The sequence below is a fragment of the Trachypithecus francoisi genome, unplaced genomic scaffold (assembly GCF_009764315.1).
Source record: "Trachypithecus francoisi isolate TF-2019V2 unplaced genomic scaffold, Tfra_2.0 Lachesis_group8, whole genome shotgun sequence".
Lineage (NCBI taxonomy): Eukaryota > Metazoa > Chordata > Mammalia > Primates > Cercopithecidae > Trachypithecus > Trachypithecus francoisi.
Genome location: NW_022681473.1, coordinates 31,871,663 through 31,894,232, shown reverse-complemented (window position 1 = coordinate 31,894,232; position 22,570 = coordinate 31,871,663). Strand labels below are relative to the sequence as shown.

The 22,570-nt window shown below is 40.8% G+C and overlaps 1 protein-coding gene across 1 annotated transcript in view; it reads left to right on the top strand.

Moving 5' to 3' along the window:
• The window catches only part of QSER1 (glutamine and serine rich 1), an 87,539-nt gene that overhangs the window by 16,476 nt on the left and 48,493 nt on the right, over positions 1-22,570 (top strand). The window lies entirely within an intron of this gene.

The window sequence follows — 22,570 nt, the reverse complement described above, 5'->3', positions numbered from 1 at the left end:
GTCTCTTTTTGTTGTGAATACTGTTTGGAACTGATATATAGGTTTTTAAATATACTCTGCCACCCCACTAGATAGGAAATTCCATACTACTAATTTGACGTTGCTTAGTGAAAACAAACATCTGCTTAACCAACTTGAGTGTATCATTTGTACAAAATAAAATAGGATTTTTGGTAAAGATCATTAATGATGTATATGGCCGAATAATATTTCATTGCATAGACATAGCACATTTTGTTTATCTGTACTCTTTTGATGGACATTTGGGTTGTTTCCACTTTTTGCTTATTGCAAATAATGCTGCTATGGACATTTGCATGTAAGACTTTGTATGAACATGTTTCCTGGGTAGATATGTGGGAGTGGAACTGTTGCAAATTTATGTTTAACATTTTGAGGAATTGCCAAATTTCTCTCTCCTAATTTGGCTATACCATTTTATATTCCCATCAGAAATATATGGGCCAGGCGCAGTGTCTCACGCCTGTAATCCCAGCACTTTGGCAGTCTGAGATGGGTGGATCACATGAGGTCAGAAGTTCAAGACCAACCTGGCCAACAGAGCGAAACCTCATCTCTACAAAAAATATAAGAATTAGCTGGGCGTGGCCGGGCGCGGTGGCTCAAGCCTGTAATCCCAGCACTTTGGGAGGCCGAGACGGGCGGATCACGAGGTCAGGAGATCGAGACCATCCTGGCTAATACGGCGAAACCCCGTCTCTACTAAAAAATACAAAAAACTAGCCGGGCGACGAGGCGGGCGCCTGTAGTCCCAGCTACTTGGGAGGCTGAGACAGGAGAATGGCGTGAACCCGGGAGGCGGAGCTTGCAGTGAGCTGAGAGCCGGCTACTGCACTCCAGCCTGGGCGGCAGAGCAAGACTCCGTCTCAAAAAAAGAAAAAGAATTAGCTGGGCGTGGTGGTACACGCCTGTGGTCCTAGCTACTTGGGAGGCTGAGGCAGGGGAATCACTTGAACCCAGGAAGTGGAGGTTGAAGTGAGCTGAGATTGTGCCACTGCACTCCAGCTTGGGCAGCAGAGCAAGACTCCATCTCAAAAAATGAAAAGAAATACATGGATGTTCCAATTTCCCCATGTCTGTGCCACACTTGTGATTGTCTTTTTTATTATTGCTCATTCATTTCTTGAAAAGTTTAGCATGTTTCACTCATCTGTCTCTTTTGCCTCTATTTTCTCTAAAATTGGGCTCAAGGAAGGGAAGTATCTTTTATCAACAGCTTTATCGATTTGATATTTTCACTGATTTTTTTTGAAACTAAAAGACGACGTGAGATTATTCACCAGTTGGTAGCCAAGTTCATTAAACTCTAGATCCTTTTTTTGAGTCAGAGTTTCGTTCTTGTGGCCCAGGCTGGAGGGCAGTGGCACAGTCTTGGCTCACTGCAACCTCTGCCTCCCGGATTCAAGCAGTTCTCCTGCCTCAGCATCCCGGGTAGCTGGGAGTACAGACACACACCACCACACCTGGCCAGTTTTTTTGTATTTTTAGTAGAGATGAGGTTTTGCCACATTGGTCAGGCTGGTCTCGAATTCCTGACCTCAGGTGATCCACCCACCTCGGCCTCCCAAAGTTCTGGGATTACAGGTGTGAGCCACTGCACCTGTCCTAAACTCTAGATCCTTTAACATTTATTTTAAAAGCAATTTCTCTTGAAACTTGGAGCTACTTGGGTAGTCATGTGTATATGGGGGGTGTGGTCATGACATTATAAGGTGTATTTTGATTTTAGGATTCCCTTGGTATTGATTTTAGTTTGGAAACTAAGGTAAGTTGTGTAGCAGGTAGCTATGTTTAAAAAATGTAATTTAGACACTCCCATGCTTAAAAATCCTTTGGTTTTTCATTGCAGTTGGAATGAAATCCAGACTCATTGTGCCCACAAGGCTTTCCATGTCTGACCCTTAACTACTACCTTTCCACGGATCTCCTACTGCTCACCCACTTCCCTTAGTACACTCACAATATGCTGGTCTTCTTTCAGCTTCTCTGTGTTCCAGACTGTTCCCAATTCAGGCCTTTTCCTAACTGTTCTTTCTCTTCCTTTGGTTTGGGGCAGGGCTTGCTTAAGATCCCTTCTTCAGGAGGCATTGCTGATCACTGTGTCCTCTTTCTCCCATAATGTCTATATTTAGACTTTTTTCTTCTTTATTCATTTGATAGAGTTTATAATTGTATTATTAGTTGGTTTCCTTTTATTTACCACCCTGCCTCACAACTAAACTGTAAGCTCTTCAAAGACTTATCTTGTCTTTTATTATATCCCCAGTGCCTTGCTTATTGCCTGGTACATAACATCTAATATTTGTTGAATAAATTAATTTACCCTGCTCTGCTATATATTGTTTTGTTCTATTTTGTAGAATTGGCTGGACACTTGTATGCTGTTTAATCCCCCATAGTTAACAACAGGTCATGATGGCAGGAACTTTGTCATTGTGTATGCCTTTCACTCATGCCTTTTGCATGCATATACTCCGTAAAGACATGTAGACTTAAGGTGAAATTTTCCCTTGAAAATAACATTGAGCATGTTGAAATGGATATGGTAGAAATGTTCTGCAGCTACACTGCCAATATAATGAGAAATTTTAAACAAAAACTTTAAGATCAAAAGTAAATATGAGTAAAAATCAGAATGGACATTTTAGATCTAGGCCATAAATTAGGATTTACAGGCACTTTCTTCTTCCTGTTCCCTGCCTTTTCCTACCTCCCTCATGCCACTGTTATAACTGCTTTCTTGTTCCAGTTGGCTTTTTCTGTTTTGGTCCTAGCCTTCTGGTCCACAGAACTTCGTAGTGCAAGGGGTTGTGGGAGGATATAGTACAATGTAATAATTGTACAGGTAATGTATATGTAATATGTGTGTCATAGCTATGCTTGATTTATTATTACTGTCTCCTCAAACAGTTTCTCTAACTGTCTAATCTTACTGCAGCAGTTAGTCCTCCTTTCTTGAAACTTAAGTTCCTTTAATTTTTGGAGACATTCCTGGTTTTGCTCTCAAGTTTTTGGTTAAACTTTCTTATTCTTTCTTATGGTTTCCTCTTCGTCTACCTGTCCCTTAAATCTGCATCTCAGGTAATTGAGTGTAAAAGTACCAAGTTATGACACGGACACAGGGAAGGGAACAACACACACCAGGGCCTGTTGCGGGGGGTGGGGAAAGAGGGGAGGGAACTTAGAGGATGGGTTAGTAGGTGCAGCAAACCACCATGGCATATGTATACCTATGTAACAAGCCTCTATGTTCTGCACATGTATCCCATTATTTTTTAGAAGAAATTAAAAAATTAAAAAGTACCAAGTTATGAATGATTACTCATTGTCTTTAAATAAGATAGAATCGATCCCTATGATAAGGTTTGGCTCTGTGTCCCCACCCAAATCTTATCTCAAATTGTAATCCCCATGTGTCAAGGGAGGGACCTAGGAGGTGATTGGCCTGTGGGGGTGGGGTTCTCCCTTACTGTTCTCATGGTAGTGAGAGAGTTCTCCTGGGATCTGATGGTTTAAAAGTGGCAGTTTCCACTGTACTTGCTCAGCTGCCTTGTGAAGACATGCCTTGCTTCCCCTTCCCCTTCTGCCATGATTGCAAGTTTCCTGAGGCCTCTTCAGCCATGTTGAACTGTGAGTCAGTTAAACCTCTCCTTTACAAATTACCCAGTCTCAGGTCGTTCTTTATAGCAGTGTGAAAATGTACCAACACAGACAGTTGATACTGGGAGAAGGGCACTGCTATAAAGATAACCTGAAAATGTGGAAGTGACTTTGGAATTGGGTATTGGGCAGATGTTGGAAGTTTGGAAGGCTCAGAAGAAGACAGGAAGATGTGGGAAAGTTTGGAACTTCCTAGAGATTTGTTGAATGGTTTTGACCAAAATGTTGATAGTGATGTGGACAATGAAGTCCAGGCTGAGGTGGTCTCAGATGGAGATGAGAAACTTACTGGGAACTGGAGCCGAGGTCACTATTGCTATACTTTAGCAAAGAGACTGGCAGCATTTTGCCCTGACCTAGAGATCTCTAGAACTTTGAACTTGAGAGAGATGATTTAGGGTACCTGGCGGAAGAAATTTCTTAAGCGGCAAAACATTCAAAATGTAACCTGGCTGATCCTAAAGGTGTTCAGTCATTGCATTCACAAAGAGATTATCTTAAACTGGAACTTTTATTTAAAGGGAAGCAGAGCATAAAAGTTTGCAAAATTTGCAGCCTGACTGTGGTAGAAAAGAAAAACCCATTTTCTAGGGAGAAATTCAAGCAAGGTACACAAATTTGCATGAGTAGTGAGGAGCTGAATGTTAATAGCCAAGACAATGGAGGAAAATGTCTCCAGGCCTTTTCAGAGATCTTCACGGCAGCCCCTCCCATCACAAGCCTGGAGGCCTAGAAGGGAAAAATGGTTTTGTGGGACCAGTCTGCTGCCCTGTTTAGCCTCAGGACATGGCACCCTGTGTCCCAGTTGCCCCAGTGCCAGCCATGGCTAAAAGAAACCAAGGTACGGCTCAGGCCATTGCTTCAGAGGGTGCAAGCCCAAGCATTGGCAGCTTCCATGTGTCGTTGGGCCTGCAAGTGTTCAGAAGACAAGAGTTGAGGTTTGGGAACCTCCAGCTAGATTTCAGAGGATGTATGGAAATGCCTGGATGTTCAGGCAGAAGTCTGCTGCAGGAGCAGAGCGCTCAGAGAGAGAACCTGTGCTAGGGTGGTGCAGAAGGGAAATGTAAAGTTGGAGCCGCGACACAGAGTCCCCACTGGGACACTGCCTAGTGGAGCTGTGAGAAGAGGGCAACCATCCTCTAGACCCCAGAAAGGTAGATCCACTGAAAGCTTGCACCACACACTTGGGGAGGCCACAGGCAGTTGATGCCAACCTGTGAAAGCTGCAGTGGCTGTATGCCACCGAGCCACAGGGGCGAAGCTGCCCGAGGCTGTGGGAGCCCACCCCTTCCATCATTGTGCCCTGGATGTGAGACATGGAGTCAAGGGAGATTTTGGAACTTCACTATTTAATGACTGCCCTATTGGGTTTTGAACCTGCATAAGGGCCCTGGCCCCTTTGTTTTGGCTCATTTCTCCCATTTGGAATGCAAGCATTTACCTAATGCCTGTACCCCCATTGTATCTTGGAAGTAACTAACTTGCTTTGATTTTACAGGCTCATAGTCAGAAGGGACTTACCTTTTCTCAGATGAGACTTTTGTCTTGGACTTTTGTGTTAATGCTGCAATGAGTTAAGACTTTGGGGGACTGTTGGGAAGGCGTGATTAGTTTTGAAATGTGAAAAGGGCATGAGATTTGGGAGGGGCCAGGGGCAGAATGGTATGGTTTGGATCTGTGTCCCCCCGCAAATCTCATCTCAAATTGTAATCCCCATGTGTCAAGGGAGACCTCATGGAAGGTGACTGGCTCGTGGGAGTGGTTTCCACCGTGCTGTTCTCACAATAGTAAAGGAGTTCTCACGACATCTGACAGTTTAAAAGTGGCAGTTTCCCTTGCACTCACTCTCTATCCTGCCACCTTGTGAAGACATGCCTTGCTTCCCCTGCACCTTCTGCCATGATTATAAGTTTCCTGAGGCCTCTCCAGTCATGCTGAACTGTAAGTCGATTAAACTTCTTTTCTTTATAAATTACCTAGTTTCAGGTCATTCTTTATAGCCGTGTGAAAATGGACTAATACACCCTATATTAGTATTATTACTCATTTATTTCTGTGATATCTTAAGTGGAAGAGGGAAGAGTGGTACTTCAGTTGAGTTGCAAGGAATTTTGAGTTGCAGACAAATAACATCCTTGAGAAGCGGGAAATTAATATTATTGGTCATATGTGTAAAGCAGTGTCCCTATAATTTCTGTCCTTAGCCCACTTCTGATGTGACTCACTTTGGGACATTTTCATTCACTTCCATGACTTCAAAAAACACTCAATTTTTAATGATCCCCAATTTTTTATTTCCAGCTCAGATTTCTCTTCTGAGTCCTAAGTAGGAATATTCATTACCCCTCTTTCAATTATTTCTCACAGTATGTCTCTTTTTAACACCTCAAACTCAGTGCTTTCAAAATTGAAACTGTCTGTGTTTGTTCAGCGTTATGGGTGGCTCACTGTCATTCATGATTCCTCTTTCTTCCATGCAAGTCTTCTCAATTGTGTTTTTTAAGAATTCCTAAGTATCTAACTATTGGCACTGTTTTGCCCTCATAATTTCTTACCTAGATTTCTGCAATAGGATCTTGGCCTTCTCTTTTTAAGGTTTGCTCTGTTCTGCACAGTATTTATCAGACTAAGATAGTGATTCTTTTGAACTTTTCAGAGTGAATTTATAGGGTCCTATGTCACATGTCAGAACTACTAATCAATAATTTCTGAAAGGGAGATCTGGATGTATGTAGTTTGAAAAAACTAACCAGGTGATGCTCATGAGCATGCCTGGTTACAAACCATTCTTTAGGACAGGCAAGGTTTCCCATGCCTGTAATCCCAGCACGTTAGGAAGTAGAGGTGGAAGAATTGCTTGAGCCCAGGAGTTCAAGACCAGCCTGGGCAACACAGGGAGACCTTGTCTCTATAAAAAGATATTTAAAAAACTGGCAAGGCATGGTGTCACACATCTTTGTTCCCAGCTACTCAGGAGGCTGATGTGGGAGAATTGCTTGAGCCTGGAAGTTCACACCTAGGATGAGTTATGATCGTACCACTGTACTCCAGCCTGGGCAACAGAGCAACACCCTGTCTTAAAAAAGTATACATTTAACTCTTACTAAATTTTTTTTTTTTTTTTTTTTTTGAGACGGAGTCTTGCTCTGTCGCCCAGGCTGGAGTGCAGTGGCCAGATCTCTGCTCACTGCAAGCTCTGCCTCCCGGGTTTACACCATTCTCCTGCCTCAGCCTCCCGAGTAGCTGGGACTACAGGCACCCGCCACCTTGCCCGGCTAGTTTTTTGTATTTTTTAGTAGAGATGGGGTTTCACCATGTTAGCCAGGATGGTCTCGATCTCCTGACCTCGTGATCCACCCATCTTGGCCTCCCAAAGTGCTGGGATTACAGGCTTGAGCCACTGTGCCCGGCATACTAAAATTCTTGAGAGGCTCTTGATTCCCTTGAAGATAAAATGTGAGATTCTTATTTTGGTGTATAATATTCCATAGTTTGATACCCGTCTACCTCATATCCCTATTCTCCAATACAACCATGCTGAATTACTACAGTTCTAATGTGCTATGTTAGGGATATTTCTAGGTCTTTGTATATGTGATTTTGTCTTCTTGAAACCTTCTTTTCTTTTTCTTTCCTTGGATAATTTCTCCTCTTCCTTTTTTTTTTTGTTTTGTTTTGAGATGAAGTCTCACTTTGTTGCCCAGGCTGGAGTGCAGTGGCTCCATCTCAGCTCACTGCAAGCTCCGCTTCCCGGGTTCACACCATTCTCCTGCCTCAGCCTCCCGAGTAGCTGGGACTACAGGGGCCCGCCACAACGCCCCGCTAATTTTTTGAATTTTTTTTTAGTAGAGACGGGGTTTCACCATGTTAGCCAGGATGGTTTCAATCTCCTGACCTTGTGATCTGCCCACCTCGGCCTCCCAAAGTACTGGGATTACAGGCGTGAGCCACTGCACCTGGCCTCTCCTCTTCCTTTTAATACTAAGTTGTTATGTCCTAGAGGAAGTCTTCCCAGATTGTGTTATGTTTATTTACTTATGCTGTTTTATTTCTGTAGTCCCTAGCATAACACTTGGCAGTCAGTAAATGTCATTTGTTTAAATGCAGACCTTACCTTTAGGTGCAACAATAATAGCATTGATTCAGCATTCATTATGTGCCAGTTGCTGGACTGTGCTAGTTGCTGCTGACCATACATGCTTTAATGTTTATTCTCACAATAACCTGATGAAGGTAGGTGTTACTATTACCCATATTTTACTGTTGAGGAAACGGAGACTTGGTTAAATCTAACTAATTATCTGTGTAGCTAGCCTCTAAGTCACAGAATTTATATAGAACTGGATTTGAATCCTGTAGCTTTGTTTGCAGAGCTGTGCTTTTATACAGCTGTTACACAGTTATTTCAAAGTTTCCTAGTTTAATTTTTTAAATTCATGATAGGCCGGGCGCGGTGGCTCAAGCCTGTAATCCCAGCACTTTGGGAGGCCGAGACGGGTGGATCGCGAGGTCAGGAGATCGAGACCATCCTGGCTAACACGGCGAAACCCCGTCTCTACTAAAAAAATAGAAAAAACTAGCCGGGCGAGTTGGTGGGCGCCTGTAGTCCCAGCTACTCGGGAGGCTGAGGCAGGAGAATGGCGTAAACCCGGGAGGCGGAGCTTGCAGTGAGCTGAGATCCGGCCACTGCACTCCAGCCTGGGCGACTGCGAGACTCCGTCTCAAAAAAAAAAAAAAATAAATAAATAAATAAATTCATGATAAATAATTTCTTAATAAGAGCTGATTATTCTTAGGCTACATGCTTTTACTTTTAACTTATCAAACTGGATTAACTAAAACAAAATAAAGATTTAAAAATATTTGGCATTTAGGTATGAATGGGATAGGTGTATGCTAGAGTTCCATGCAGACTTAATTCAGTGGACTTAGTGTTTATTTCTGTTCAGATTTTACACCAAATAATACTGTGTGCTAAATGAAGTAAAAATATTAATCTTAACTGAGAATATTAGAACTACAAAGAACATTAGGCTTTTTAAGTAGGAAAACAAGTATTCTACAAGAGTATGCACTTTGCTCAAAGTCTTGTAGCATTTATTTGCAGAAGCAGGACTGGAATTTGGGGCTCCTAATTTCCAATCCAGAATGTTTATCTTTCTCAACTGTGAAAAGCTGATACACCTAAAACTGTAACAATGTTTTCAAAGCTTGAAGAGAATTCTATTTTTATTATATTCTAGGCATTAGTGACCAAATTATTTAACACAAAAAGGACAAAGTGATATGACTCCTTAAGGCAAAATCATTTATTCAGTGTTTAAGTAACTTATTACTTGTGTGCAAGTACTGCTTTGTTTTCTCAGATTTAACATATTTCATGAAACATTTGCTAATTGATTTTTAAACCTGGAATGTGTTTTATTTCTTAAGCATCAAGGAGTAGGTTTATATGTTATTAATATCTGCATATAAACCATAAGAGCATATATTTAAAAGCATTTTATCTTACAGTCATATACCATCTTCACTGCATGAGTGGACATTTTAGATGAATTTTTTTGCCTTGGCTATATCTGCTTTAGAAATTAATTTTCTTTGTTACAGTGAAATTGACTAAAAAATGTTCACAATTAAACAGTATAGAAAGTGGTAACCAGATAACTAATCTTTGCTGATTTGTTTTAGTTTTTTGTTGTTGTTGTTGTTGTTTTTGAGATAGGCTCACTCTGTTGCCCAAGCTGAAGTGCAGCAGCCGGATCACGGCTGACTGTAGCCTTGACCTGCTGAGCTCAAGCCATCCTCCCACCTTAGCCCCCTTAGTAGCTGGGACCACAGGTGCCACTATGCCCAGCTAATTATTTTTTGTAGAGATGGAGTCTCACTATGTTGCCCAGGCTGATCTTGAATTACTGGACTCAAACAGTCCTCCAGCCTTGGCCTCCCAAAGTGCTGGGATTATAGGTGTGAGCCACTGCACCTGGCCTGTTTTGGTTTCATGAGGAAATTACAAATTTTTTTTAAATGTGACAGTGACTGAAAGAAGATGATACTTCCCTTTGCAAAATTCTAACCTTCCTTGTCCTCAATTTCATACCTTATTCATGAGTGTGTGGGGAGGAGATGGAAGATTTGTTTTATGCTAGGCTGGGAATATGAAGATTGAGACTTTGTTCATTTGGTTCATTCTTCTCTAGGATTTAGCTGAGGTAATACTTGGAGTATGTAAGGTGATGGTAAAAGTTTACTATTCTCTCCCTACCATGACTACCCAGGGCTTGGGGATTAAGAAGGGCTATGCTGGGCTACCGTAGGTCCTATCTTACATAAATGTACATATATTCAAAGAAGAGTCTGTACTGGTCCAAACGTGGGAATTAGAAATCAAGACCATGTTTTGAGGGATGCTTTTTCCTTTTAGGATTATAAAAAAGAAATTCTGGCGTTTGTTTAAAAAATAAGCAATCTCAACAGACCAGTGACTATCAGATTATTATTCCTGGGATTAATACCTTCTGAAATGGATTTTAAAACCATAAAGCATACAGATTTTTAAAAAACATTATTATGTGGTATATGGAGATGGGCCAACCTTAAGAGATTGAACACATGCATGACAGCAAGGCTTACCTAGAAACCACCTTCTTGTTTGGTAGTGTTGCATAGTTCATGAAAAATTAAAAATGATCACTAAGGTTGGATGAATATAATTTTTTTTTTTTTTTTGAGACGGAGTTTCACTCTTATTGCCCAGGCTGGAGTGCAGTGGCATGATCTCTACCTCCCAGGTTCAAGCAGTTCTCCTGCCTCAGCCTCCCAAGTAGCTGGGATTACAGGCATGTGCCACCAGACCTGACTAATTTTGTATTTTCAGTAGAGACAGGGTTTCTCTATGTTGGTCAGGCTGGTCTCCAACTCCCGACCTCAGATGATCCACCCGCCTCAGCCTCCCAAAATGCTGGGATTACAGGCATGAGCCACTGCACTTGGCCAGATGAATATAATTTTTATTGATATAATTTATGTGGATAAGTGACCATTTTAAAGCATACAATGCCATAATTTTTAGAATATTCACAAGGTTGTACAGCCATCACCATTATTTAATTTCTAGAACATTTTCATTACCTAATAAAGAAACACATACCCAGTAGCAGTCTTTTCTAGTTTCCTCTCTCCCCAGTCCCTAGCAAATACAGTAATCTGTCTCCATGGATTTGCTTATTTGGGACATTTCATATATAGCCATGCATCACTTGACAAAAGGGGTATGTTCAGAGAAATGTGTTGTTAGGCAGTTATATCACTGTGCAAACATCTTAGGGTATACTTACACAAACCTAGATGGTGTAGCCTACTGCACACCTAGGCCGCATGGTATAGTCTGTCAATCCTAGGCTACAAACCTGTACAGCATCTTACTGCACTGAGTACTCTAGGCAGTTGTAACACAATGGTAAGTATTTGTGTATCTAAACACACCTAAACATAGAAAAGGTACAGTAAAAATAAGGTATTGTAAGTTGTACATATAGTCTATTGATCGAAACATTGTTATGTTGGGCATGACTCTTTTTTTTTTTTTGGAGACGGAGTCTCGGAGTCTCGCTCTGTTGCCCAGGCTGGAGTGCAGTGGCATGATCTCTGCTCACTGCAACCTCCGCCTCCCGGGTTCAAGCACTTCTCCTGCCTCAGCCTCCTGAGTAGCTGGCACATGCCATCATGCCTGGCTAATTTTTGTATTTTTAGTAGAGACGGGATTTTGCCATGCTGGCCAGGTTGGTCTCAAACTCCTGACCTCAGGTAATCTACCACCTAGGCCTCCCAAAGTGCTGGGATTACAGGTGTGAGCCACCAAGCCTGGCCGGGCATAACTCTAAATGGAATTACATGTGGTCTTTTGTGTTTGGCTTCTTTCATTTAGCATAGTACTTTCTGATTCCTCCAGGTTGTAGCCTGTATCAGTATTTCATGCCTCTTCGTGGGTGAATAATATTCCGGTGTTTGACTACATCACATTTTGTTTATTCATTTATTAGTTTTTTTTTTTTTTTTTTTGAGTCAGAGTCTCGCTCTGTCGCCCGGACTGGAGTGCAGTGGCCAGATCTCAGCTCACTGCAAGCTCCGCCTCCTGGGTTTACGCCATTCTCCTGCCTCAGCCTCCCTAGTAGCTGGGACTACAGGTGCCCGCCACCTCACCCGGCTAGTTTTTGTATTTTTAGTAGAGACGGGGTTTCACCGTGTTAGCCAGGATGGTCTCGATCTCCTGACCTCGTGATCCACCCGTCTCGGCCTCCCAAAGTGCTGGGATTACAGGCTTGAGCCACCGCGCCCGGCCTTCATTTATTAGTTTTTGCACATTTGGATTGTTTCCACCTTTTGACTATTATGAATAATGTTGCTATGAACATTTATGTACAAGTTTTTGTGTGAACATGTTTCCATTCTCATGGGTATATACCTAGGAGTAGAGTTGCTGAGCCATGTGGTAATGATGTTTAACTTTTTGAGGGAGGCATGAGATTTTATTAATATTTTCTTAATTCAGTTAACTACTATTGCTTTATTCACAGCTAATTTTATGTCAAATGTAATCTTTATCCCATTGCACATAAGATACCAAAAAACCCTATTTTATGGCCAGGCATAGCGGCTCATGTCTGTAATCCTTGGGAGGCCGAGGCGGACGAATCACTTGAGGTCAGGAGTTCAAGACCAGCTTAGCCAACATGGTGAAACCCCATCTCCACTAAAAATACAAAAATAACTGGACGTGGTGGCACAGGCCTATAGTCCCACCTACTTGGGAGACTGAGGCAGGAGAAGAATCACTTGATCCCCAGAGGCGGAGGTTGCAGCGAGCTGAGATCGTGCCACTGCACTCCAGCCTGGGTGACAGTGTAAGACTCTGTCTCCAAAAAAAAAAAAAAAAAAAACCCAGCATTTCTCTGTATTGCTCTTTGTGACTTATGATGTAGAGCTCTCTTGATTTGTGCTTCAATAATTAATGTCATTAGATGGTAGCTCAAGTAGGTTTTGGCCTTATATGAAATCCTGATATAATGCCTAAAATTAATAATATTAAGTCTCAGATAATTCAGTTTTTAATTAGCATGGACTGACCTACTGGCTTAATCTTTCATTTCTGAGTCCCTAGTCCTTGGCAGAATGCCTGCCCAGTCAAGTAGGCACTCAGTAAAAGTTTGAGAGATGATTCAGCTCTAACTTGAAGGTGATTTCTCTTCCAATACTGTACATGGGTTGTAATTATTTATGAGTACCTACTGTGTACCACATACTATTCTGGGTGCTTGGGATGTACCAGTGAATAAAGCAAAGGCTCTGTCCTTAAGGAGTTTACCTTTCAGTGCATACTGGGCAAACTAGCACACTATATATAGTAAATATATATAGTATGTTGAGTATTAATGCATGGAGAAAAATAAAGAGGGTTAGGGCATGTGGAGAGAGAGGACAGAGTAAGGATGTTGTTTTATATGAAGTAGTCAGGGAAATCTTGAGTGAGGTGAAATTTAAGCAGAGACCTAAGGGGAAATGAGGAGTGAGTTTGAGGGATGAGGCAAGAGACCTGTGTGGCTAGAGTAAAAAATAGGAGCTAAAATCAGAAGTGTAAGGGAGCAGCAACCAGATCATGTAGTGCCTTGAGAACTTTGTAAGAAGTTGTGGCTCTTACTTGTGAGGTGGGAAGCTATTGGAAAGTTTTTCGTGATTTGATTTTACCTTTTTAAGAGAATGACTCAGGCTGAGGAGGAGGGGAAGGAGGGGCAAGAGCAGAGGCAAGGAAACCACTTAGGTGTAATAATTCCTTGCCTGTTCAAGAAGTGACTGGAGTTAGCAAAGATTTGTAAGGAACACCCTCTTCCTCCCGAAAACCCCTGATATTTATAAATCAGATCAATAATTATTGTAACTCTTAGGAAGTTGTGTTTAGGTTTAGCATGGCTTACATTTTTTTAAATGTAGACTTCATTTATGGAAACTGTTTCAGATTTACAGAAAAATCAGGAACATAGTATAGAGTTCCCATACACGCCCCCCCCCGCCCCGCCCAGTTTTCCTTATTATTGCTATCTTACATTGATATGGGACATTTCTTACAATTAATGAACCAATATTAATACATTATTATTAACTGATGCCTATAGTTTATTCAATTTCCATAGATTTACTTAATGTCTTTTTCTGTCTCCTCTTATCTATAACAGTTTCTCTAGCTTAGTTTTTTTTTGGGAGACAGAGTCTTGCTCTGTCATCCAGGCTAAAGTTAAGTGGCATGATCACCTATGAACTCCTGGGCCAAAATGTGCAGCTGGGACTACAGGCAAGCACCACTATGCCCGGCAAATTTTTAAAAGTTTTTTAGAGACTAAGTATCGCTGTGTTGCTCAGTCTGGTATCAAGTACTCCTCTGGCCTCAACTTCTTTTTACTTTGCTTTTGATAACCTTCACAGTTATCAGTAGTACTGGGCAAGTATTTTGTAGGATACCCGTCTTTTGGAATTTGCCTAATGTTTTTTCTTTTCGTGTTTAGACTGGTGTTACCGGTTTTGAGGAGGGAGACCACGGGGCAAAGTGTCACTTTCATCACATCATGTCAGTGGTATATACTATCAATGTGATTTATCACTAATGATATAGGCCTTCATCACCGGTCGATTCTCGTCAGGTTTCTACACTGTAAAGTTACTCCTTTTTTTCCGCCTTTCAATACTATACTCTTTGGAAAGGCATCACTGTGTGCAGTCCACACCTGCATGGGGAGTTATGGTCTCCCTCCTTTAGGACAGAGAATCTACATAAATTAATTGGGAATTCCTCAAGGGAAATTTGTCTCTTCCTCTCTATTCAATCATTTAATTATCAGTATGGACCCATGGATATATATTTTATACTTAGGGTTACAATCCAGTACTATTTTGTTGCTCAAAATGTTCCTGCTTTGGTCATTGGGAACTCTTTCAATTAGCTTGTGTGTTCCTTTGACATAAATGTCTTTTTTCTCCCTTCTTTTCTGCCCCCTTTCTTTTTAGCACTTTCTTACTTTCTGGCACTACAAGATGCTCCAGACTAATCTTGTATATTTCCTGCCCCAGTACTAGAATCAGCCATTTCTCCAAGGAGCCTCGGTTCCTTTTTCTTGGAGAATGGTGCGAGAAACCCATCTGGGTACTGGGTATGTTCTTTGCTGCTGGATTGTCATTGCTTCTGGGCTCTGTCCGCCAGAGTAAGGAAATACACATGTAGCCTGTTTTAATATAGAGAATGATTGCTATGATCATTTTAAAAGCATATAAAATTGTAAGAGTATTTTGAAAATAACAGTTGGGCATTTGGGTTTTTGTATTAAGGGATTTCTACATTGCGCTTTGAGTAGCAAAAGAATGAAGCTGGACTCCTGCCTCACACCATATAAAATAATTAATTTGAAATGGATCAGTCATCCTAAATGTAAAAGCTAAAACTAAAAAGAGAAAACATAGGCATAAATCTTCATGACCTTGGATTACAAGTTATTTCTTAGATATGCTATCAAAAGCATGAGTGACAAAGGAAAAAATAAATTAGACTTCAAAATAAAAAATTTTTGTGCTGTACCTGATACCATCAGAAAGTGAAAAGATAACCAATGAATGGAAAACAGTGATTAAAATAATAGATTTTTCAGGGACTTGTATGCAGCATATTTAAAGAACTCTTGTACTCTAATAATAAAAAGATAACCCAGTTAAAATATGAGCAAAGCATGTGAATAGACCCTTGTCCAAAGAAGATGCAAGTGGTCAATAAACACATGCAGAGATGCTCTACATTATTAGTCATCATGAGGTAAATGCAAATCAGAACCACTCCACACCTGTTAGGATGTCTATTATAGATAATGAGAAATATAGATAATAAATATTAGTGAGAATGTTGAGAAATTATAACTTACACTTTGCTGGTGGGAATGTAAAATGGTACAGCCACTTTGGAAAACAATCTGGCCATTTCTCAAAATGTTAAACATGGAGTTTTCATTTGACCCAGCAAATTCATTCCTGGATATATATACCCAAGAGAAATTAAAGACATACATCTATGCAAAAACTTGTACATGAATGTTCATAGCATTGTCATGATAGCCCCAAAGTAGAAACAACCCAGATGTCCATCAGCTGATGAATGGATAAACAAAATGTGGTATATTCATACAACAGAATGTTCAGCCCTGAAAAGGAATGAGGTACTGATATATCCATGTTGTAACAAGGTGAACCTTGAAAACATATTTAGTGAAAGAAGCCAGTTATAAAAGGCCACATGTAGTATGATTCAGTTTTTATGAACTGTTTTTGAATAGGCAAATCCATAGAGATAGAAGGTAGATCAGTGATTGCCAGAGGCTGAGAAGAGGAGGGAAATAGGACCAAGTGCTCATGGATACATGTTTATTTGGGGGGTGATTAAAATATTCTAAAATTAGATTGTGGTGACAGTTGCACAAGTCTGAATATTCTAAAAACCACTGATTAGCATACTTTAAAAGGGTGACCTTTATGGTATGAAAATTTTATTCCAAGTTTGTTTTTTTACAAAAACATTTAGAACAGAATAGCAAAAGATATTTAGGGATACATTTAACAAAATACATGTAAGAATTATACACTAAACACTACAAAAGATTGTTGAGATAAATTAAAGACCAGAAACAGCTATACTATATTCATGGCTGAAAAGATTCAGTACTTTTAAGATGGTATAGTTTTTCCCAAATTGGTGTTTAGATTCAGTGCAGTTTTTTTGTTGTCATAGAAATTGACAAGCTAACTCAAATGTATGTGGAAATACCTAGCACAGCAAAACAGTTTTGGAAAAAGAACAAATTTGGAAGATTTGTGTTATTGAATTGAAGACACTATAAATACAGTTGTATAAAAATATAGTTATTTGTGGATTGATTTATATGAACATTGGTCAGTGTAATACTATAGTCAAGAAATAGAAACCCAAATATATGGTTTATTGATTTTTGACAGAGGTGCCAAGACAATTCAATAGGTAAAGAATAATCTTTTCCATATATAGTGTTGGAACCATTGCACATTGAAATTTTAAGAATGAGTATCAACACTTTACACCACATATAAAAAATTAACTCCAAATGGATTATAGCCCTGAATGGAAAAGTTGATACTATAAAACTTCCAGAAGAAAACACAACAGAAAATCTTTGAGGTTTTAAACTTAGACAAAGATTTCTTAGGTACAGCACCAAAAGTACAATAGATACATTAAAAACTGATCAAAATTAAGAGCTTTTGCCCTTCTAAAGATACTGTTACAAGACCGAAAGCCACTGGGTGGGAGAAAATATTTGCAAAACATAACTGGCCAAGAATTTGCTCCAGAATATATAAGCAACTCTCAAAACGCAATGATAGAAAACAACCCAATAAAAATGGGCAGAATATTTCAGTAGTACTTTTACTAAAGATTTCTACATGGAAGATGGTGAGATATTTATTGCACATCAATTAGAATGGCTATTTTTTTTTTTTTTTCCAGCCAGAGTCTCACTCTGTCGCCCAGGCTGGATGGAGTGCAGTGGTATGATTTCGGCTCCTTGCAACCTCCAGCTTCCCAGGTTCAATCGGTTTTCATGCCTTAGCCTCCTGAGTAGCTGGAATTACAGATCTGTGCCACCATGCCTAGCTAATTTTTGGATTTTTAGTAGAGATGGGATTTTGCCATGTTGGCCAGGCTAGTCTTGAACTCCTGACTTCAAGCAATCCACCCAACCTCAGTCTCCCAAAGTGCTGGGATTATAGGCGTGAGCCACCACCCCCAGCCTAATTTTTTTTTTTTTTTTAAGTAACAACTTACAAACTAATAATACCTAGGGCCCACATGGATGCAGAGTTACTAGACATACATTATTGGTGGGAATGTAATATGTTATAGCCACTCTGGAAAACACGCAGTTTATCTGAGTTAAACATACATTACTGTATAACTCAGTCATCTCCCTACTCAAGTGAAATTAAAACTTATGTTCACACAAAAACTTACGCACATGGGTATAGCATCTATATTCATGATTGCCCCAGATGTCTCTCAACTGGTGAGAAGGTTTTAAAAAACAAACCAACCGCCCAGGCGTGGTGGCTCACGCCTGTAATCCCACCCTTTGGGAGGCTGAGGCAGGCGGATCTTGAGGTCAGGAGATCAAGACCATCCTGGCTAAGATGGTGAAACCCCGTCTCTACTGAAAATACAAAAAATTAGCTGGGTGTGGTGGCGGGCGCCTGTGGTCCCAGCTACTCAGGAGGCTGAGGCAGGAGAATGGCATGAACCCGGGAGGCGGAGCTTGCAGTGAGCCAAGATTGCACCACTGCACTCCAGCCTGGGTGACAGAGCGGAGACTCCGTCTCAAAAAAGAAAAAACAAAAACAAACAAAAAAAAAAAACCAACCTTTGGTGCATCCATGCAATGGAATACTGCTCAGCAATAAAAAGGAATGAATCACTGATAGAAATAACACATAGATGAATCTCAGAGGTGTTACACTAAGTGAAAAGTGAGACACAAAGACTACATATTAAATGATTCCATTTATATGACATTTTGGAAAAGGTAAAATCACAGAAGCAGAAAACAGATCTGGGGACTTGGTGGTAGGATGTGCTTACTGCAGAGAGACGGGGAATCTTTGTGGTGATGGAGGTGTTTTCTCCCTTGGTTTTTGTGGTTTGTTTATGCAGGTATCAGAACACACACTAGAGGGCCAGGCGCAGTGGCTCACTCCTGTAATCCCAGCGCTTTGGGAGGCCGAGGTGGGCAGATCACCTGAGGTCGAGAGTTCAAGACCAGCCTGGCCAACATGGCGAAACCCTGTCTCTACTAAAAGTACAAAAAAATTAGCCTGGCGCAGTGGTGCGTGCCTGTAATCCCAGCTCCTCAGGAGGCTGAGGCAGGAGAATTGCTTGAACCTAGGAGGTGGAGGTTGTGGTGAGCCGAGATCGCACCACTATACTCCAGCCTGGGTGACAGAGTGAGACTCTTGTCTCAATAAAAAAAGACCAGGCACGGTGGCTCACGCCTGTAATCCCAGCACTTTGGGAGGCCAAGGCAGGCGGATTACGAGATCAGGAGATCAAGACCATCCTGGCCAACATGGTGAAACCCCATCTCTACTAAAATACAAAAAATTAGCTGGGTGTGATGTGGGTGCCTATAGTCCCAGCTACTTGGGAGGCTGAGGCAGGGGAATCACTTGAACCCGGGAAGTGGAGGTTGCAGTGAACTGAGATAGCACCACTGCACTCCAGTCTGGTGACAGAGCAAGATTCCATCTCAAGAAAAAAAAAAAGCCCCAGAAAAGGTGAATTCTACCCATGCAAATTATACCTAATTTTTAAAAAGCGAAAATATGAAAAACTTGAACCTTGAACTTTACCTCACACCATACACACACAAAAATCTCAAAATGAGTCATAGACCTAAACATAAAAGCAAAAACATTAAAACTTATAAAACATAGGAGAATATATTAGTTGACTTTGGGTTGGTGAAGATTTCTTAGGACACCAAAAGCACAAACTATAAAACAAAACATCTTGATAATTCACATTGAGCAAAAATTAAAACCTCATTATTTAAAGACACTGGAGGCCAGATGTGCTGGCTCACGCCTGTAATCCCAGCACTTTGGGAGTCCAAGGTGGGTAGATTGCTTGCTTTAGTCCAGGAGTTCCAGAACAGCCTGGGCAACGTGGACAAGCCTTGTCTCTACAAAAAGTTGGCCAGTGGTGGTGGCGCATGCCTATAGTCCCAGCTACTCAGGAGACTGAGGAGAAAATCACCTGAGCCCAGGAAGTTGAGGCTGCAGTGAGCCATGATCATGCCACTGCACTCCAGGTTGGGCGACTGGAGTGAGACCCTGTCTCAAAAGAAGAGAAGGAAAAAAAAAAAGGAATAAATAAAGACACTGGAAAATGAAAGAGAATGAAAAGGCAAGCCAATAGACTGGGAGAAAATACTCCCAGTACATATATTTGACAATGAATTCCCTATCTCAAGAGAAGGAAAAAAAAAAAAAAGAAAGAAAGAAATAAAGACACTGGAAAATGAAAGAGAATGAAAAGGCAAGCCAATAGACTGGGAGAAAATACTCCCAATACATATATTTGACAATGAATTTTGATCCAGGATATGTAAAGAACTCTTTTTTTTTTTTTTTTTTTTTTTGAGACGGAGTCTTGCTCTGCCACCCAGGCTGGAGTGCAGTGGCTGGATCTCAGCTCACTGCAAGCTCCGCCTCCCGGGTTTACGCCATTCTCCTGCCTCAGCCTCCCGAGTAGCTGGGACTACAGGCGCCCGCCTCGTCGCCCAGCTAGTTTTTTTTTTTTTTGTATTTTTAAGTAGAGACAGGGTTTCACCGTATTAGCCAGGATGGTCTCAATCTCCTGACCTCGTGATCCGCCAGTCTCGGCCTCCCAAAGTGCTGGGATTACAGGCTTGAGCCACCGCGCCCGGCCATGTAAAGAACTCTTAAAACCCAATAAGAAGGGAAACAACTCAGGTTTGGTTTTTATTTTCAGCTTTTATTTTAGATTCAGGGGGTGCATGTGCAGGTTTGTTACAGCATGATGCTGAAGTTTGGAATACAAATGATCCTGTTACCTGGGTACTCAGCATACTAGCTGACAGTTTGATTTCCAGTCCTTACCCCACTTCTTCCCTCCTCTAGTAGCCCCCAGTTTCTGTTACTGCCATCTTTATGTCCGAGTACCCAATATTTAGCTCACACTTATTAGTGAGAACATGTGGTATTTGGTTTTCTGTGCCTGCATTAATTTGATTAGGATTATAGCCTCCAGCAGCATCCATATTGCTTCAAAGGACATGATTTTGTTCTTTTTAATTAAAGGTTGTGTGGTATTCTAAGATGTTTGTGTACCACATTTTCTTTATCCAGTCAACTGCTGATGGCACCTGGGTTGACGCCATGTCTTTGCTATTGTGAAAATGCTGCAAAATATCTGTTTGGTAGGATGACTTGTTTCCTTTTGGATGTATACCCAGTAATGAAATTGATGACAACTTAGATCTTTTAAAAGGGCTAAAGATTTGAATAAACTTCACAAGAGAAGCTAAAAGAATAACCTTACAAACATACAGGAAGGTGCACCTCCTCGTATGTTATCAGAGAAATGCAAATTAAGCCACAGTGGTACTCCACTGAACTCACCTAGAATGGCTAAAATTAAGAAGACTGAAAAGATCAAGTATTGACAGATGTAAAACTACTGGAATGTTGATACTTCACTTTTTTTTTTTTCTTGGAGACAGAGTCTTGTTCTGTCACCCAGGCTGGAGTACAATGGTGCAATCTCAGCTCACTGCAACCTCTGCCTCCTAGGTTCAAGCGATTCTCGTGCCTCAACCTCCAGAGTAGCTGGAATTAGAGACCTATGCTACCATACCCAGCTAATTTTTGTATTTTTAGTAAAGATGGGGTTCTGCCATGTTGGCCAGGCTAGTCTTGAACTGCTGACCTCAAGTGATCTACCTGCCTCACCCTCCCAAAGTGCTGGGATTATAGGCATGAGCCACCACACCAGGCTGTGTTGCAGACATTAGTAAGGACACATTACCTTAACCACTTCAAGCTCAGAATCATCAGTAATGAGACAAACTGACATCGTGTGCCTTCTCCTGTGATGCAATAAGAAGTACACAACAGGCCAGGTGTGGTGGCTCATATCTGTAGTCCCAGCTACTTGGGAGGCTGAGGCAGGAGGATTGCTTGAGCCCAGGAATTGGAGGCTACAATGAGCTATGATCCTGCTGCTGCACTCTAGCCTGGGCGACAGAGACCCTGTCTGTTAAGACAAATCCAGAATTTGGGACATCTTACAATTTAGTTGCCCTGGATTCTTCAAAAGGTCAAGGGATTAGGGATTAGGGGTTGGGTGAAGGCACTGATACTAAGTTAGAGAAATAACCAAATGAAATCACTGAATTTTGATTGAATCCTAGTTAAAACTTCTAGATGTTTGGCAACAATGGGGGAAACTGGAATATGACCTGTATATTATATGATTATTGAATTAATGCTAAATGTGTTTAATAGTGATATCTGGTTATATAAGAATGTCCTTGTTCCTATGAGATGCGCCTGATGATATCTCCCAAGTTATTTTCAAGTTGTTTAGCAAAAAAAAAAAGAAAAGTGCGTGTGTGTGTGTGTGTGTGTGTGTGCAGAAAAATAAATGATGTTACAAAATCTTAATAGTTGTTGAATCTTAAGGGACAGGTATATGGGTGTTCATTGAAGTTTCGATTTTTTCTATGGGTTTAAAATATTCAAAATATTTCCCCTTTCCAAGGGGAGGGGGTAAAAAATCTTGTTTTGGACTATTCTGAAAATGTTTGAGCTTGAAGTTTTCTCAGTTATTGGGAAATAGTATTAATTCTTTATTTGAATTATCTGTTATTCCATAGACTACTATAATTAGGTTATGGAGGTTATTTCATCTGGTCCTTTTTTTATACAGATGAAATTAGTCCAACAATAATTGGGTCACTTATTTAAATTACACTGTAAGCCAGAAGTAGAGCCTGTACAATGAATTCAGCTCTCTGTTGTCCAGGATATTGCTTTTTCTGCTGCACCACATTACCTCTCCCAGTAAAAAGACTCTTGCTTGAGGTAGAGTTGAATTAAAGAAAATACTGTGTATTATTTTTCTCCTAATGCATCTTAAATATATTTTCTTCATTGTGATAGTATCGTCAGACTGTGTTTGATCCACTAATCTACAGGTCAGGAAGTTGGTCAAAGGTTTCTACTACTTTTATAGTTGCTCTTCCAGAAGCTTTTT